This window comes from Beta vulgaris, chromosome 3, assembly GCF_026745355.1.
Source record: "Beta vulgaris subsp. vulgaris cultivar EL10 chromosome 3, EL10.2, whole genome shotgun sequence".
NCBI lineage: Eukaryota > Viridiplantae > Streptophyta > Magnoliopsida > Caryophyllales > Amaranthaceae > Beta > Beta vulgaris.
In genome coordinates, this window is record NC_079204.1 from 45,081,894 (window position 1) to 45,100,546 (window position 18,653).

The 18,653-nt window shown below is 35.5% G+C and overlaps 1 non-coding gene across 1 annotated transcript; it reads right to left on the reverse strand.

Annotated features, from left to right (window-relative positions):
* Nucleotides 1–5,412: 5,412 nt before the first annotated feature.
* Nucleotides 5,413–5,519, reverse strand: LOC125496161 (small nucleolar RNA R71). Its single transcript, XR_007272863.1, has one exon. It is a non-coding gene; the product is annotated as a small nucleolar RNA R71 (small nucleolar RNA).
* Between the last annotated feature and the right edge of the window lie 13,134 nt (nucleotides 5,520–18,653).

Here is an 18,653-nt window from a genome sequence, read left to right on the forward strand (position 1 = left end):
AGACACACGAGAGAGAGAAAGAGGGTTTAAGGGGTTTTTTTTTTCAATTCATTGACATTGGGGCGTCTTTGGTTTATGGACCGACTAAAACAATATGATTTTCAGGTTTTCTTTTCTATTCACATCTAAAATGTCTACAACACGACCTATTAACTTAATACTGTAAATGTTTGTAACTACGATAAACTAACATATAACGATCTTATCCTTTTGAACTCCAAGTTATTCAAAATCATTTTCCGAAATATACTTGTAGATTAAACGCGTCTAAAATATTGTTGAATTAACATATAATATCAACAATAATAAACTACTAGAATATCGTTAATAAAATATAAACTTCATATTAGAACTTAAATATGATAAGAAAATCTAATATATATATATAATTTTGAATAATAATGATTATTAAAACACCCTTAAAAATATGGGTTGTTACAGCACCCCTGTAAGACAACCATAACATCAACCCCTAGTTTTGATTTTGATTTTTATTTGCAAGTTTTGAGTTTCTTATCAAGGCGAACGAGCCATTTACTCTTCTTTAGGAAATGAATCGGATTTTCTTACTCCCTCCATAATCATGAGGTAAAAAGACTAATAGTTAGTGTCCGATAATACAAACATAAGCTCGTGAGACATGGCAGTGAACGGATGTGGTGAGTTAGTTAAATGTTGGTTAGCGTCCTAAATTTCGTGTTAGGTTGTGAAAAAATCTATCTCAAAATTTAGGGTTTGAGTATTTGGCTTTGGACATCGAGATTCAGGTATTGGGTTTAGCGTCAATTTTCTTATCTTAGATTTTGGGCTTTGAGTTTAAGATTTTCAACTTCGAGTCTTGGGTTTTATAACAGCGGTTTGGGTTTTGGGGTGTAAGGAGGACGACTTATACAACTTGTCACTTATAAACTTGATGCATAGCGACAAATCTATCTCTTCTGCACCACTTTCGATTAATTGAAGGGTTGAGTTTTTCCTCTTTCGCCATTAATTTTCCTTTAACTCCAGCGTCACTAAGAGCCTTGTAACAACAAAAGAAAATAGAGAAGAAGACGAGTTATTGTTGCTAAGATCTTCACTGGACTTCGAGCTCAGGACAATTGTAAGTTCCTTAAACACTATGATAATAACATGGTGTTGTATCCCTTTAAGGGGAATCCAATCGAATGTTGATTGCTTTATATTTTTTTTCTTGATTAGATTGAAAAGTTTTAGTTTATAGATCTATTTCCAATTACTTCTTTTTTAATCGATTTAATGGAAAAATACAAGCTTTTTGTAAAATTTGAAAGGAAATGGTATCCATAGATACTTAAATCGTGATTTACTATGTTCGAATTGGTGACGTGAGCTTTTCTTTTCGAATCTTATCAAAATAACAAAACGACACATTGTTCTTCGTTAGATCCGTAAATGGCAAAAAGAAGAGAAAGGAAAAGGGTGTGCGTTAGAGTGAAAGGTGAAGCGGGGAAGTGTAGATAGTTGGATTGAGATACAACACATTCTATCTCCTATTAACTTGTTTTATGTTGCTACAACAAATAGAAAATTCTTTAAATTAATAGATACTAGTTAAAACTTATTTTTACTTACTGAAACTAAATTGCTTTTAAAACCCTGTTAATTTCTACTTTTATTACAGAACTCATTATTAGAAAATAGTTTTTGATAGTTCTAGTCGACAAAAATATCAGTGCTACTCAGAAAAATAAATATTAGTTGATAAAAATCAATTTCTAATATGGAAAAATCAATAAGCTGCATAAGGAAATTAACAAAATCATTTTACTTAATTAAAATTATCTACAACACTAGAAAAAAAAAATCAATTTAATTAGTCAAAATTATTTGCAATCAGTAAAGGTTAGTTATGATAAGCAAATAAAATTTTGATCAATAAAATTAAGTTATGATTTTACTAAATATAATTTCAGGTAGATGAATAGAACAAGATCTAAACTGATTTTAACCAACCATAGTTGATTTTACGAAATATTAAATTTAAATTTTAAATCGACATGGCATGTATGAACTTACTTTCGATAAATGTAGGACTTGTTCACTTCAACTTAATAAATACTTTCTCTGTTTCCTAAAAATTTTCCTTGAAACTGTTCCTACATATACCAAGGAGGATCTATTTGTGTGGGGTGTGGGGTGGGTAAAGTAGGAAAAGAAAGGGGTTAAGATAAATACACAAATAAAAGGGGTTAAATTAAGTAGGAGAGAGAAAAGGAGTAAAATTGAATTAATAATGTAATGGTGGACCATATGATAGGGACATGAGAGGGTATAAAGGAAAAAAAAAATATCCAAATAAGGAATAAAGTAAAAGAGGGAATATCTTTTGGAAACGCACTTAAACGGAAAGAGGGGAGATCTTTAGGAAACGGAGGGATTTGGTATTGTGTAAAGAATATTTTAAATTTGTAAGTACAGTTTTAGTATGTAAAAATGTGTTTTAATCAACGAAATATGCTTTAGTAATTAAAAGATTAGTTTTGACTTGTGATATTGATACAGAATAAGAGAAAATCATATTTTATAAATTTTAATTTGTTATAAGCAGTTATAGTTAAAAAAAATCAATCAATAAATATATCTCGTGTTCAATATATATTAGCTTCAATGATGGGGCCTTCTTTTATATTTTCTCAATAACATTAACTTACTTTTACTGTAATGTATAATATGAACAATGTAAGAAATAACAAAAGCATGAACAAGACATAACACACATATATATATTTTTGGGTAAGAGGAAGTGATCCGAACCCCATTCGGGTCTTAATGGGCCAGACACTTGAGAGTAAGGGGGAATGGTAAGGGGAATCCCTAATTCCCTACCCTTAAAGTGCCTCTAGTGGGGATTGAACCCCCAACCTCGGTGCTCTCCTTACCACTAGACCAAGTACTACTTGGTAAGACATAATATATGCATGAACATATATATTAGGTACGAAATTAGGGATAGTACAAGGAAAGCAACTAAAGTATTACTAATATGGGAAATAACTCTCTAAACTTATCTTTATTCTTTATTTTATAAATTATTTAAAATTCTCTTTGTACTCTTTTGAATTTTCCTTACATCTCTTAAACTATATAAACTTTTCATAGTAGATTTTGAACTTTTCTATACATATTTTTGTATTTTATTTATAACTTTCCTTAATATAATGTGGATTCTTCAAAAGTTATTTTGATTTTTATAAAATTTCATTCTTATTTTTATGGAGACTATAAGTTTAGCACGTGCGATTGATATGTCACAACTATATATAGTTTTTAGATGTATTTGATTGCATTTGGAACTCTCTTTAGAGCATTTAGGTGCATAATGGAATGAATTACGTAAGTTGTGCTCTACTACTCCCCGTTTGTGTTTTGATCATTTTCAGGTTACTTTGAGGTAAATTGATTATGATTACCTAAGATCAAGCCTATTAATCATTGAAGATGAAGATATCTTGCACAAGGATCACAATGCATCATTTCGGGGCAATTTCGAGTTAGAATGAAGCAAAGAGTTGGTGAAAGAAGTGTCAAAACTGACACCTGTTCACTATTTTGGCCATAACTTTTGATATACAATTGATAATCAAGAAATTCCAGTTGGGTTGGAAACTAGACTTCAAGGGCTTTTCAATGATAGGTCACACGCCCCAATCCGACATCTGGTTCGAGAGATACATCCTTCACAAGTTGACGCAAAATCACTGTTTCTCCGCCCGGTCGACTGGGCGGTTTTGCCCGACCGGGCGAAATCAATTTTTCACCAAAATGCAAGGAATGTTAGCCCGGTCAACCGGGCGAGAAAAGATCCAAAATCGCTTGCGCGCCCGACCGGGCGGATTTGCTTTTTTGTCGTAAGTTGTGAATCACCGTCGCCCGACCGGGCGGACTCTCAGGACGCGATTTTTCGGGTTTTTTAGCCGGTTTTGTATTTAGTATAAATAGGTTTTTAGTATTTTCGTTGAACCTATCTTATTTTCTACGTTTTTTTAGAGCAAAACACTTAGTTTATTCTCTCTAGTTTTGTTGAACCTTTACATATTGAAGATTATATAGATCGTCGATTTCCTTTTTCATCGTTCTTCAATCATTTGGTATTCTTCTCTACTTAGTTTAATTTCATGAATTCTTTTACTTTGATTATGTTTATCGTTTTCAATATCATCATGAGTGAGTAGTCTATTTCTAGGGTTTAGAGAGGGAAGCCATGTTTATACCTTTTTGATTGTGATTTGATGTTCTTCAATAATTGGATTGAATTAGAATAATTCCTATTGATTTGTTATACTTGTTTATTCATGTAATTGCGCAATATCATGAGTTATGTTTAGCTAATAAGAATTAGAATCGAAAGATCATATTCATTAGAGGCTTTTACAATAGGTAGATTTGATTATGTTGAGCGACCGTACTGGCATATGTTAATCTAGGAGTTGTTAATGCCTGACCAAGGATTAGCGAAATATTTCATTTATTCGAACCTCAATCCAAGTGTTGTTGAACTATATTATATTGATTAAACTGGTATAAGCATGGTGGACCGATCGATTGCCCTAGGCTTTTAATTATTTGATAAATCTCCATTTTTCGCGTTCTATTATTCTAGTTAGTTATTAATTCTCAATTATTTTCCTCTCTGGAAGTAGTTAGATAATTGATATAAATCTGTAGAACTCCTCTCCCTGTGGATCGACCCGTATTTGCCAGTTTCTGCTAAACAGACACCGTGCACTTGCGGTATATTTTAAAACACATCAAGTTTTTGGCGCCGTTGCCGGGAGACGGCTAGTTTCTATATCTTTCTGATTAATTATTTTACTATTTCTGCTGTCTCATTGGAACTTCAAGTTCCAATTGAGGCCATCTCACTGCACATTTTTCTTTGTTTCTTTTATGCCCAGGTCTAAAAGAACAGGTTCTCCAGTTCAGACTGATCCTGATCTTGAGAAAACCATCCGGCAGCTCAAGAAGACACAAAAGAAGAAAAAGCAGTCTGCTAATCAGGAAAAAGCCACGGAAGAACCAACTGAACCAATTATGCCTCCTAAGTCACTGAAGTCTTATGGGTACCTTCTCCTGGCAATGTTCCCACAGGCCCTACTATGCCTGATATACAAGCAGTCAACTTCGAAATCAAGCCTGCCCTCATCAACTGATCCAGCAGAATCAGTTTGGTGGCCATCCATCTGAAGACCCTCAAATCATTTACAACGGTTTCAACAGCTTTGTCGTACCGTTAAGCACCAAGGGGTCACTCCTGATCAGTTGAAGGTCATGGTCTTTGAATTTTCACTAAAGGACAAGGCACAGAAGTGGCTGAATGATGTTAATGAAACTGAGTGGAGTGCTATATCTGAAGCATTCCTGAAAGAGTACTACCCTCCCACCAAAACTGCAGAAATAAGACACAAGCTTGCCACCTTCCAACAAGAACCCGATGAAACACTGAAGGAAGCATGGAATAGATTCAAGGATCTGCAGAGAGAATGCCCACACCACAATCTGGATAAGTGGTTCATCACCCAAGAATTCTACAATGGTCTACAACCCCATATCAAGATACAGCAGTTCATCTGCGGGGAGTCTTCTTAGATAAGGAGGTGGATGAAGGGTATAATTTTCTGGCCAACTTAGCAGAGAATGATCATAGTTCTTCCAGGACTATTACAAAGAAAAAGTTGGATGTTGATGCATATGCCTTGTTGTCTTCACAAGTAGCCCAGTTGAGCATGAAGATGGACTCACTAAATCTTTGCAGTCTAGTATTCCTCCTATGAGTATTAATGCAATGTCTTCCATGGCTCCTATTACTTCTTCCTTTTGTGAAGTGTGTGGTGTTCAAGGCCACTTTGGTCATGATTGTTGCTACAATCAACCTGATCCGAATCAAATGGCGCATGCAAATGTTTTTCAGCAAAGACCTCCACACAACCCATACTATAACACACACAACCCAGGTTGGAGAGAACATCCTAATTTTTCCTACAAGAGCAACAATGTTCAAAATCCTCAACCTCCACCACAATCTTCCTACCAACCACCACATCAAAACATACCACAACATGCTGCTAGACAACCATATTATCAAGGGGCTCCTCAAAACCCCCTCCTGGTTTCAATAGGCCTTCACCCCAGGCTATCAGCAGCAAACTCCTCATAATACCAGCTCTCAAGAGCCTACTATGTCTGATCTAATGAAAATGATGGTTTCTATGCAGAAAAATCATGAGGAGAGCATCAAGGAGTCTGAAGAACACCAAACACTTGGAGACTCAACTTGCTCAAGTGGCCGAAAATAATGCACAGAGGCAACCAGGTTATCTGCCGGGACAACCCATCCCAAAGGAGACTGTCAATGCCGTTACACTTCGTAGCGGCACTGTTTATGATGCTCCTATGCCCATTGATGATGATGCTCCTAGCAAGGAGAAAGAGGTGGTAGAGGAAGAAGCGGAGAAGAGTTCGATGTCTGAGGTCGAACTAGCTAAGGAAGATCAGACAGGAAACGGAGGGAAAAGGTTTCTGAAACGCCTATTACACCAAGGCTACCTTTTCCCCATAGGATGCAGAAGTCGAAGGTCGATCAACAACTTGGTAAGTTCTTGACTATGGTCAAGAACCTTGAGGTAACAATTCCTTTTACTGAACTTATTTCTCAAGTGCCTGTTTATGCTAAGTTTTTGAAAGACATGATTACTAAAAAGAAAGACTTTGGTGGGGTAGATCGAGTCGCTCTAACTGAAGAGTGTAGTGCTGTTTTACAAAATCGAACCCCGCCTAAGTTGAAGGATCCTGGTAGTTTTTCCATCCCTTGCCATGTAGGTGCGTTATTTATAGATAAGGCATTGTGTGATTTAGGTGCTTCTGTATCTGTCATGCCTTTAGTTTTTATAAGAAACTGAATATGGGAGCACTTAAGTGCACTCAAATTACTTTGCAAATGGCCGATCGTTCTATAAAATACCCTCTAGGTGTTTTAGAAGACGTCCCTGTTAGGGTGGGAAAGTTTTATATTCCTGTTGATTTTGTGGTGCTTGATATGGAGGAGGATGCCAAATTCCTATTATTCTTGGTAGGCCGTTTTTGTGTACAGCTGGTGCTGTTATAGATGTCAAGTCTGGGTCTTTAACTTTGAGTGTTGGTGATGATAATGTCACTTTTAAACTAACCAATGCTGTTAAGTCTCCTATGCTTGAGCAAAATTGCTGCAGGAGGAAAATGTTTGATGAGGGGGCACTCATTGCCAAGCCCTCCGATTTGAGATTGAGGAGGTAATATGGTCGTGCGGGACCTTTATAAACCAGCGCTAAGCGGGAGGCAACCCGTAGTTTTTTTCTTATCTTTTTTTTATTTTTTCATTTTTTTCCCTTTTAGAGAGTGAGAGAGCGGAGCGTACTAACGTTAATTTTTCCTCTAAGCATAGTCCTATAGTTCATCTTGCGGCACTGAGGACATTGCCACGTTCAGCTTGGGGGAGGTTTTTGTATGTATTTTCTCTCTTTTACTACCTTTTAGTGTAGATTTTTGCTTTCTTAGGCCAGATTTATTTGCTTTCAGAAAAAAAAAAAAAACAAATATTGCTGAAAAAATACCAAAAATACGATTTGACTGGATTGGTGTGATTGCTTCCCTATGCCCCATGATTTTTTTGAAAGTATATTTGGGCTCTTTATCTGGATAGTTGGGCACTTGAGATTGTGATGCTGGAATGTGAACTCTAAATGCCTTGACCCTCAATGAGTTTTGATAATAAAGCGCTTATCTTGACTGCATACTTGAATTGGTTAGACTGTGAGGATTCATTCTTGCCAATGGATTCATTTCTATATCCATTCTGTTTTCTTGTGTGTTAGTTCCTCATTAGCTGACTGATCTTGACTTTGACATCGTACGCATTGATATCTGATGACTTGTGGCAATTGTTGTGATAGAGGCGTTCTTTTGTCTGCTTTTTGAGCCTTAAAGTAATTTTTGTGATATACTTTTACCTCCTTACCCCGCTGAGCCTAATGACTATTTCAGGTTACTAAACCTCATTACATGCCCATGGCCCTTTTTTGATATTAATCCAAGCCTAGCTTGGGGGAGCATATGTTTGAGTTAGTATCTGAGATAGTTTTTATGAGTTACTTTGGATGGAGATGATTGTATTAAGGTACAAAAGTTGAGAAAAAGAAAAGAATGAGCAAATTGAAATACATGTGATTATGGGATTGAAAAAAATGAAAAGAAAGAAAAAGAAAGATTGAAAAAGAAGAAACAACAAAAAGTAAAAATTCTTTCTTTTACAAGTGCTTGCAAAGAAAAAAATTCATCACACTGCTTCAAGGATGAGTTTATTGAAAATTTTGTGATTTATAGAATTGGGACACTGTTATTGCTATATTCAGGTTGATACTTCTAGTAACTTGTGCTCCCCTATTCTTGGTTTTTCCACCACATTTCCCATACATAATCCATACCCATACCTAAGCCCCATTACAACCCTGAAAAAGTCCTCTTGAGCTTGCGCTTACATTGTCTATCAGATTGATGTGGTCAGTTTGTCAAGGTTAAAGAGTACGTTCGCTACTTGAGTCGACATGGTTAGGATGATGGCATTATTACCTTTCTAAACACATGAGAGTGTGAGTGGGAAGGGTTATTATGGTTGGGATGGTGAGTGATCGGGCACATTTTTTGCCTGCCACAAAAATGTCGAGAGGAGTGACACCCTAGTGAGAGCCTTCTCGAGATTTGTATGTCATCTAAGGCAGCTGCATTTGATTGCTTATTTGGGCGATGGATAAATAGAGTAATCTGAACAGTTGAACTTGAATTGTGCCTGCTTGAATGATTTATGAGCTTTATAAAAGATTTTGATCTCTGTTTTCATATATAAAGGGGCGAAGCAATCATATTCATGTTCATGTCTTGTTTGCTTGAGGACAAGCAAAGGTTTGACTTGGGGGAGTTTGATATGTCACAACTATATATAGTTTTTAGATGTATTTGATTGCATTTGGAACTCTCTTTAGAGCATTTAGGTGCATAATGGAATGAATACGTAAGTTGTGCTCTACTACTCCCCGTTTGCGTGTTTTGATCATTTTCAGGTTACTTTGATGCAAATTGATTATGATTACCTAAGATCAAGCCTATTAATCATTGAAGATGAAGATATCTTGCACAAGGATCACAATGCATCATTTCGGGCAATTTCGAGTTAGAATGAAGCAAAGAGTTGGTGAAAGAAGTGTCAAAACTGACACCTGTTCACTATTTTGGCCATAACTTTTGATATACAATTGATAATCAAGAAATTCCAGTTGGGTTGGAAACTAGACTTCAAGGGCTTTCCAATGATAGGTCACACGCCCCAATCCCGACATCTGTGTTCGAGAGATACAGCCTTCACAAGTTGACGCAAAATCACTGTTTCTCCGCCCGGTCGACCGGGCGGTTTTGCCCGACCGGGCGAAATCAATTTTTCACCAAAATAAAGGAATGTTAGCCCGGTCAACCGGGCGAGAAAAGATCCAAAATCGCTTGCGCGCCCGACCGGGCGGATTTGCTTTTTTGTCGTAAGTTGTGAATCACCGTCGCCCGACCGGGCGGACTCTCAGGACGCGATTTTTTCGGGTTTTTTAGCCGGTTTTGTATTAGTATAAATAGGTTTTTAGTATTTTCGTTGAACCTATCTATTTTCTACGTTTTTTAGAGCAAAACACTTAGTTTATTCTCTCTAGTTTTGTTGAACCTTTACATTTGAAGATTATATAGATCGTCGATTTCCTTTTTCATCGTTCTTCAATCATTTGGTATTCTTCTCTACTTAGTTTAATTTCATGAATTCTTTTACTTTGATTATGTTTATCGTTTTCAATATCATCATGAGTGAGTAGTCTATTTCTAGGGTTTAGAGAGGGAAGCCATGTTTATACCTTTTTATTGTGATTTGATGTTCTTCAATAATTGGATTGAATTAGAATAATTCCTATTGATTTGTTATACTTGTTTAATTCATGTAATTGCGCAATATCATGAGTTATGTTTAGCTAATAAGAATTAGAATCGAAAGATCATATTCATTAGAGGCTTGTTACAATAGGTAGATTTGATTATGTTGAGCGACCGTACTGGCATATGTTAATCTAGGAGTTGTTAATGCCTGACCAAGGATTAGCGAAATATTCATTTATTCGAACCTCAATCCAAGTGTTGTTGAACTATATTATATTGATTAAACTGGTATAAGCATGGTGGACCGATCGATTGCCCTAGGCTTTTAATTATTTGATAAATCTCCATTTTTCTGCGTTCTAGTTCATTCTAGCCTAGTTATTAATTCCTCAATTATTTTCCTCTCTGGAAGTAGTTAGATAATTGATATAAATCTGTAGAACTCCTCTCCCTGTGGATCGACCCGTATTTGCCAGTTTCTGCTAAACAGACACCGTGCACTTGCGGTATATTTTAAAACACATCAGCGATACATACTTTTTTTAATAGAGAAGTATTATTTAATAAATAAAATTTCAAGATATATTCATCATAGTACTAGTACATATATGTTTTACTAAAATGATGATTTTTTCGACTTTTTTATTTGGCTCATGTACTTTATAAAGTTTGTATTGGCCAACGTGCGCTGCATACAGGGGTGTTCATTTCGGATATCCGATTTGAAACTTTGGATCGGGAAAAATGTAACCTGGATCCAATCTGAAAAATTACGAATAAGAATGAATTAAATATACCCGAAAATTTCGGTCATGGAAAAATGCAATCTGAATCCGCAATGAAAAATTTCGGCTAGGAATTGATCAAATATCTGAAATTTAACATCGATCGAATATCTGAAAAGTAATAAAAGAAATTTTTAAGGAAAAAGTTCATAGAATATGTTTCGGATCGGATCATCATATAATTCGAATATCCGACCTTGAAAAGGGATATTCCGGATCGGTTATCTGAAAATATCCGAGAAATTTCCATGTTCCGGATATTTTCGGATACCCAAAAATAAAATCCCTGATCTGTATCCATTCCGAAGTATTCAAAATTATGATAAATCTAGTCGAATCGGCCGGGTCATGGATCGGATTGCACAGATCGGATATTTATGAACACCCATAACCACATATGATTCTCCTTACCTCTCAAACTATTACAAACCAATTTTGATTACCCCAAACCCTATAACGTTAGTGACACTTGGAATTTTGGCGCATGTTTCCATGGCGAGTCATATTTCTTTGTGACTTAATTTTTTTATTATTGGGTATTCCAAGTTTCTCCATTGGGTGAGAAAAGCTCAAATTAAAGACTTCTATGAACTCTCATATCTTCCAAACAAGGAGCCTCCTCGAGACAAATATTTTTGAAGTAAGATTTAAACAAAGTTAAATCTCGAACAATAATCCGATTGGCAGCAAACCTTAACACTTAAATATCTTTGTAAGATATATTTATAAAGATTGGAGGAGGAATTGAGTATAAACAACATAGGATACTTCTTCTTGAATCAAATTCACTTTCATCATCAACTTAAAAGATTGTACACCATTCTCCTCTGCAACACTTGATAGACAACCTCCAGCAAAGTCGCAAGCACCACGAAAAACCATGCATAACCAATAACTTAAAGTAAAAGACTTCCTTTAACAATTAAAAAAATTACCAAGCAAATTAAGGACAACAACTCAAATATACTTAACAAAATTAGAGAAAGCATGAACAGCTGAAGTTGCAAAAATGTCAGTAGCTAATCTATTTGCTCACAAAAGGTTGTTGGCAAGCAAACCGTTAATAGCTACTTCACCATCTTCTCTTGCACTCCCGAAGAAGACACCAGCAAAGTACAGTGTTCAAGTTTGTTGATTTCAAGAAAATTAGAGAAGGTTTAAGTGATCACCTACCTATATCAATTGTTTTAAGTGTTTAAGATCTATATTTCAGGCAATCTACACCCAAAATCATACAGCCAGACTCTAAGTCTACCAGCTTGAGTTAGCTAGAACCTTATTAATTCTAGACATAACTCTTTGATCCCCTTCCTGCTTATTACACTAAGTAAAATACTTCACTGTAGCCCTCACATCATCTAGTTGACACACATTTAAACACTCCCTCATTTGAATGATTTCATGAACTCTTATAGGGGCCTCAACTCTATCTTCCATACAACTCAAAGCATTAAAGTCCCCTAACAAGAGCCAAGAGATTTGACATGTTGCAACAATACATTTCAGACCCTCCCATAACTCCATTCTACCGTGACCATCATTAAAGCCGTACACAAAGTGTAGTAAAACATAACACCATGTTTAGGAGTGACATGACAATGGATAAACTGACTTGTAACTTGCATAATTAACATTTCAAAGGCATCAGGGCACCAACCAACAATTATTCCACCATTTTCATGATAGCTAAGATTATGAGTGAAGCACCAACCTTGGCAAATGTTTTGATAAACTCCCCTAAGATTATGTGCCTTCACCTTAGTATTTAAGAGGCTCAACAATTTAATGTTGTGAGAAGAGATAAAATTCCTCACCTGAGACTGCTTCAATTTAGGAAAAATTGACAGAAATAATCCTAACTATGACCGGTCCGCTCAAAATAATTCGAACTTTGGGTTATTCTAGAATAATCCAAACTATTTAGGGTACCTTCCCAAAATAATCCAAACTTTTATTTTTCTTGCCTTCAATGATCCCTTTTGGGTCTACTATATATAGGATAATTAAAAGTTTGGATTATCTTGAGAACGTACTCCTCATAGTTTAGATTATTCTAGAATAACCCATAATTGGGATTATTTTGAGAGAAACGGTGATAGTTTGGATTATTCTTGTCAATTTTTCCTTCAATTTATTATTTAGACCTCTTATGTTCCATGTGAATATCAATTAAGGTTAGGGGGAGCCACCCCCGACCTTCATCACTCATATTCACCACCTGAGCTCCTTCGTTGACAGAACCACTAGTATCAGGATCATTATTGCCTCATGTAGCTATTGTGTTGACAACAATCTTAGCATCAACTTTGTCCCCTTCTACATTTGGTGGCCCTTCTTCCTCAGCTGCTGCCAGCAAGGCATTATGCACATTAACCATAGGTTGTGTTGAAGTGTTCAAAACAGGTTGAGGTTGGACACCCCCACCATCTAAAATCCCTTATCATTTGTAATATGCTTCTTCTTTTGAACCCAAACTTTCCTCCCAATATTCCTCCTACATTGCTTCTTTTCATGGCCAAATCCCTTACATCTGTCACATTTTTGGACAGGTTTCCACTCAGATTCAACTTTTTGCTCCATTATCACACCTATTTCATGGCATAATTTAATCGTATCAGGTAATTTATGTTGCAGGCCAACCTCAATCACAACCCTTGCAAAAATAAGCTTATCTTTCTCTTTTTTTGCATGGTCCATTTTCACAAAACTCCCAATGATACCAGCAATTTTGAAAAGACTTTTTTCACCCTAATATTTAAAAGGTTGATTAGGAATTTTGATCCAAATAGGCACAATTTTCACATCAGTTTTATCAATTAACATGTTAGGGTCCCGTATTTTAGTGATTAAAGGTTTTTGATCAAAAAATTAAAACCCCTCTGTCGTAACCTTCAAACACGACTCCATTGCTGCAAAGCTCACAATGAACGCTCCTCTGCCAATACTAGCAATCTTGTCTATGCCTAAACTTCCTCAAATGCGACGAAAGTAACCCTCCATCACATTTAACGGTGGGTTAGCCCCTAATACATAACAAAGGACCGCCGATGACCAATACTCCACGTCATCCTGAATATCCTCTTAATCGATTTTAACAATGTTAGGTTTAGATCTTACCCTCCCGTTGCTTCATTAGCCTAAGACATTCTTTGCGAGCTAGTGGCCACCTTAGATGTGCTGGTAATAACATTCAATCAGTCCGACAAAATCGCCTTCTCCATTGATTGATGGATACAGTCTTCCAAAGATGCTGGCGGTATAACTTCAGTCACATCATTGAAATCATCCTCATCAGAATGAGGTTTCTCCGGAATAGTACTAGGAACCTTCAAATCTTGAATTGTAGTCACTTCATCAACACTTTTAGTCTTCATTATCGGCGACGATGATGGCCCGTTCTTTTTTCTCTTTCCTTTATGAGCACTTTTCTTAGCTCGCTCTCTTGCCATGGCGCCAACACAAAATGAGGCAAAATCGCCTTAACCTACGCCGAGAGAGAAAAGTTAGAATAGTTTGCTTCACACTTATTGGTGCAATTATGTCCTTTAGTGATTATATTGCATTGAAAAATCCAAGATCCAAGACATTCATGTCAGGTGACCGTGATGCTTAATTGATTAGCTTTATGACAAAACTATCTTTGGTTGCCTTTGTTACAAACTCTGGTCTATCCCCTAAAATATGTGGCTTGACAATGTCTTGCATTATCCATATTTGTTTACATGTCTAATGTGGTCATTTAGATCTAATTGCTAGTAGTATGTATTATATGAGCTTCCCTTTCATGACCTCTTTTATCACACTATATAGAGGTATGTCTACCAACCTCTCTGTTTTTGCTTCATCTTTTTGTTGGTACCATTTTAGTGAATGGGAAAATGCATATCTTTCCATCAAAAAGATACCTCTCCACTTGATGTTATATGTGGTTTTGCCAGTGCACCTTTGAACTTTATTTTCACTATGAATCTTTTGCTTTTGCATCTCTAGTATGGCTCTGGCTCTCCTGGTGCAAGATAATATCTTTGGCTGATTTTAGTCAAACAAAACCACTTCCCATCAACATGTATAACATTTTACATGTTGTTAGACTTTGGAATTGTGCTGACTATGCTTAGTATTATTTGTAAGCACCACTTAACCCTTGCAACCTTGTTTGCTACTGTTAGATGAGGTCTCATGGCATTTATGAGTTTCTTATTTTTCACATCTATGTTGGCATTGCAAATTAGTTGTACTTGGACACTCTTTCATATTACATGCACTGTCCAACTTGAAGTCTTAAAGATCTTATGTTGATTTGTTGATTGTTCCTTGAGGTAACCTGTATCGCCTCGATTGTTCTTTTTTTCTACAAAATGTTGGAGCTTGTTTACTACACTTGCTCTGTTGTAGTTGGTCAAAACATTTTTTTGTTTCCTTTAATCTTATTATGTTGTTCTTTTTCATTTTCAGATTTATCATATGTCCAGTCATAATTCGTTACATAGACATATGAACCATCACTAATCACTCCATTACTAACTCTTCATCTAATTAACAACCATTTTATTGAATTTATTATTTTCTTCTTGCTCTTAGAAGCCTCTATTGGTTGCAGATCAAGATTAAAGACCTCCGATAGTGGCTCATTTAGAACAAATTGGAGAAGAGGTTCTTGTTGTCTTATTGGTTCAGTGTATATGTGCAATATCTTATGTACATGTCGTGGATAAATTCTTAGTAGTTGTCAATGGACGCTAGACATATTCAAGTCAAGAATTTGTCAACAACTTAAGCCTTCTTTAGTTGAAGCTTAAAAGATAATTAAGTGCAATAATAAGTAAGCTTAATCACTCAATGATGCTAATGCTAAGAGTGATACTACCTCGATTCCCCCTCTTGTGTAACTTTATTTTTTTGGGTTTTGTTTGTTGAAGTCGGATGCTTCAACTCATCAATGACTGCAAGAGTTTTTTAATGGCTGGAGATGAAGGTTTTGAACATTGTAATAAGTGGGGAAAGAATAATAAACGGGTTGGTTATTTATAAAAGTTGGATTTAAAATTTTCTTCAATTAAATTTTGGTGGGAAAAAATTGAGTACCCTGATGTAATTGGTGGTGTTTAGGAAAACTTGACCCACTTGACCTGACCTGATGACTTGCAAACCCGCAACAAAATAATCGGGTAGTTTTATGAATTTTTTTTTCAGTTTTGACGGGTCGACTACCCGACCCGGGAAAATGGACATAAGTCAGGTTGGACAATGGGACGACATTTATTGCTTATCGGGTATCTGTAAAATTCAAGGGCAAATGACTAAAATTTTTATTTGTAAACTTTGTTTCCATATTACTCCTACATTCTTCCTTTTCCCTCCTCTTTAGTGTTCTTAATTAACTCCCTCCAAGGCTCCATTACTCACCAGCTTCCAACCGCCACCTCGAGACTTCAATCCACTAATTCAAACCACAAATCTCCTAAATAGTTGAAGCTGAATTCAAAGGTCCGAAATTTTTGTAATTTCTCGTTCTTCTTGTAAATTGGATGTATCATTGAGTTATGAACTATTATATTGGAGTTTGGCTGCAATATTTGTTTGCCTTGGTTTTTTATTATTTGAAATCTCATAAATATTAAACTGCTCTAGAAAACTCAACTATAGTTATTATTTTAATTTTTGGGTTAATTTTGGCCTAATTCAGGTGATTAAAATCTTCCCCAAACTATTATGTTTCTTATATGCAAACCCAACTCACAGAAACCTCCCATCTCCCTCTCTCTCGTCATCTATGGAAGTTTTTTAGAAAAGCACATTCAAATCGGGTACCCTATGACCCGACACAAGAAAAACGGACACCCATTTTTTCAGGTCGGGTCACGAACCGCTATTTTTACTGTCGGGTTTACCAGCATCCAGTTATGAACACCCCTAGTTGTAATGTTTTTTGTTTGAATGATGTATGTAAAATTTTAAATTTTTGCTATGTTCAAATTCAGAGGGAGTTGGTGAATGTTTTAAAAATTTACCAACATTCCTCCTAAAGAAACACGTGCCAACTTTGAATTATTGGCTCACTTGCTCTCCTTTAATCACCTTTTGAGAAGAAGATTACCACATTTGCTTTTTCATTAGGAAGTGAACTACATAGTGGTTCCATATATGTTTTCTTTGCCAATTATGTAAAAGTTAATGTAGCAAATAAAAGGAGGGAGTACCTTTTAAAAATTCTTGGTCATAGTTGTGACCCTTAACATCAATTTTTCCTTTTAATTATTTCTTACCCTACAATTATACTCCACATTAGAGGTTACCAACATTGACTCGCATGATCGACCCAAAAATTAGTGAATCTTAGGCATTATATTTCAGCATGTGTTTTGGGGTAGGCCTAACATTACCCAATTATTGGGCAAAAAAGATAGGTCATGCATGGACAATAAAAAATTAAAAAATTTAGGCTAAAATTTGGCTTGCTTGAAAATGGCTAAAAAGTTTGTTTGGCGCATTCGAAAATTAGCGAGTTTTGGTGTAAAAAAAAGTTGGCCCAAGTCTTACCCCGATCCGGTCCATATTTACCTTGAGCCCCGCACCTTTATTGACAATGATGAGAAAATAATAAAAGTAATATTATAATATCCACTACACCCACCTACCCCAACTGAAAGACCCACGCAATTAAATATCATTATCTTTTATAAAATAAACTTTTGACAATAATATAATAAAATTCATGTCCCACTTTATCTATTTCGTGCACAACAGTGTGCTACGAATAATATAAGACGAGGGGGTGAGTATTCAACAATATGTAACTGATTCCTTAGTCTATGTTGTATTTTCCTTTGATTGCGAGATCAAACATAAACTAAAAATAACCACTAAGAAAAGATCTCAGACAAATACGAAAAACTAAAACTTGGGTAATATGACAATAACAAAAATTAATTTAATTCTACTTTATCTTGACCATCCTCTAGGTTATATAATATAATGTGAAAATAAGGTGAACACAACAAACTCTTAGTAATCACATAAAATCGACTCGCACAATCTCTTATGCTATGTACCCTTAACCATACTTTTCCAAAACACATATGTTCTTGCTTAAGACCGGACAACAAGTTTCGCTGGTTGGGTATGCTGGTCCAATGAGCTAGTTTGCTCGACGAATGACGATTTGGACGGGGTTTTCACGGTTCAAGAAATGGGTTTTGTAGGTTGGGGTTTAGTAGGCTGAACTAGACTATTTTTTTAATCTTTTTTTTAAAAAATTGTTTAAAATATTTGAACAAATCAATTGAGAATTAGAATTATTGTTACATAAACTTAACAATTAATTAAAATTTAGATAATTAGTAATTTATATGATTAATAAATTATAATCATTATATTTTAAAGTTATACTTTCAAACTAATGAAAATCATATAAGCCCACACGACTTACCTTCCGATTTCATAGTTTTCACGAGTCTATATCAAGCTTTTCACGAGCCTGCCCCGCTCGACCCACGAGTTGGGTTGGATGGACTGGATTGACCCACACCATTGACCATCTTTACGTGTAAGATTTGCATCATCGACTAACACTACATGATCAAGTAGTTTCATAATATCATTTCTTCGCCGTTTCTATTTTCTTTACTATACTTTGTAGTTTTGTTATGATACAAATCGAGACTCACTATATGTCCACGAACCCATTTTTGTATTGATTTTGTAAAACTAACAAACCAAGGCTAAAACTCAAAATCTTCATAAAGTTAGAACAAAGATGACTAATTTGGTCATAATTTTGAATCATAAGTTTACTTCTCTTTAAAAGTCAATTTACTTTAAATACCCCAAACTAACCTCAACCAAAGAAAGTATCTACTAACACTTCTAGATTATCAAGTTCAAATGAAGCCATTGGTAAACTGGTGAACG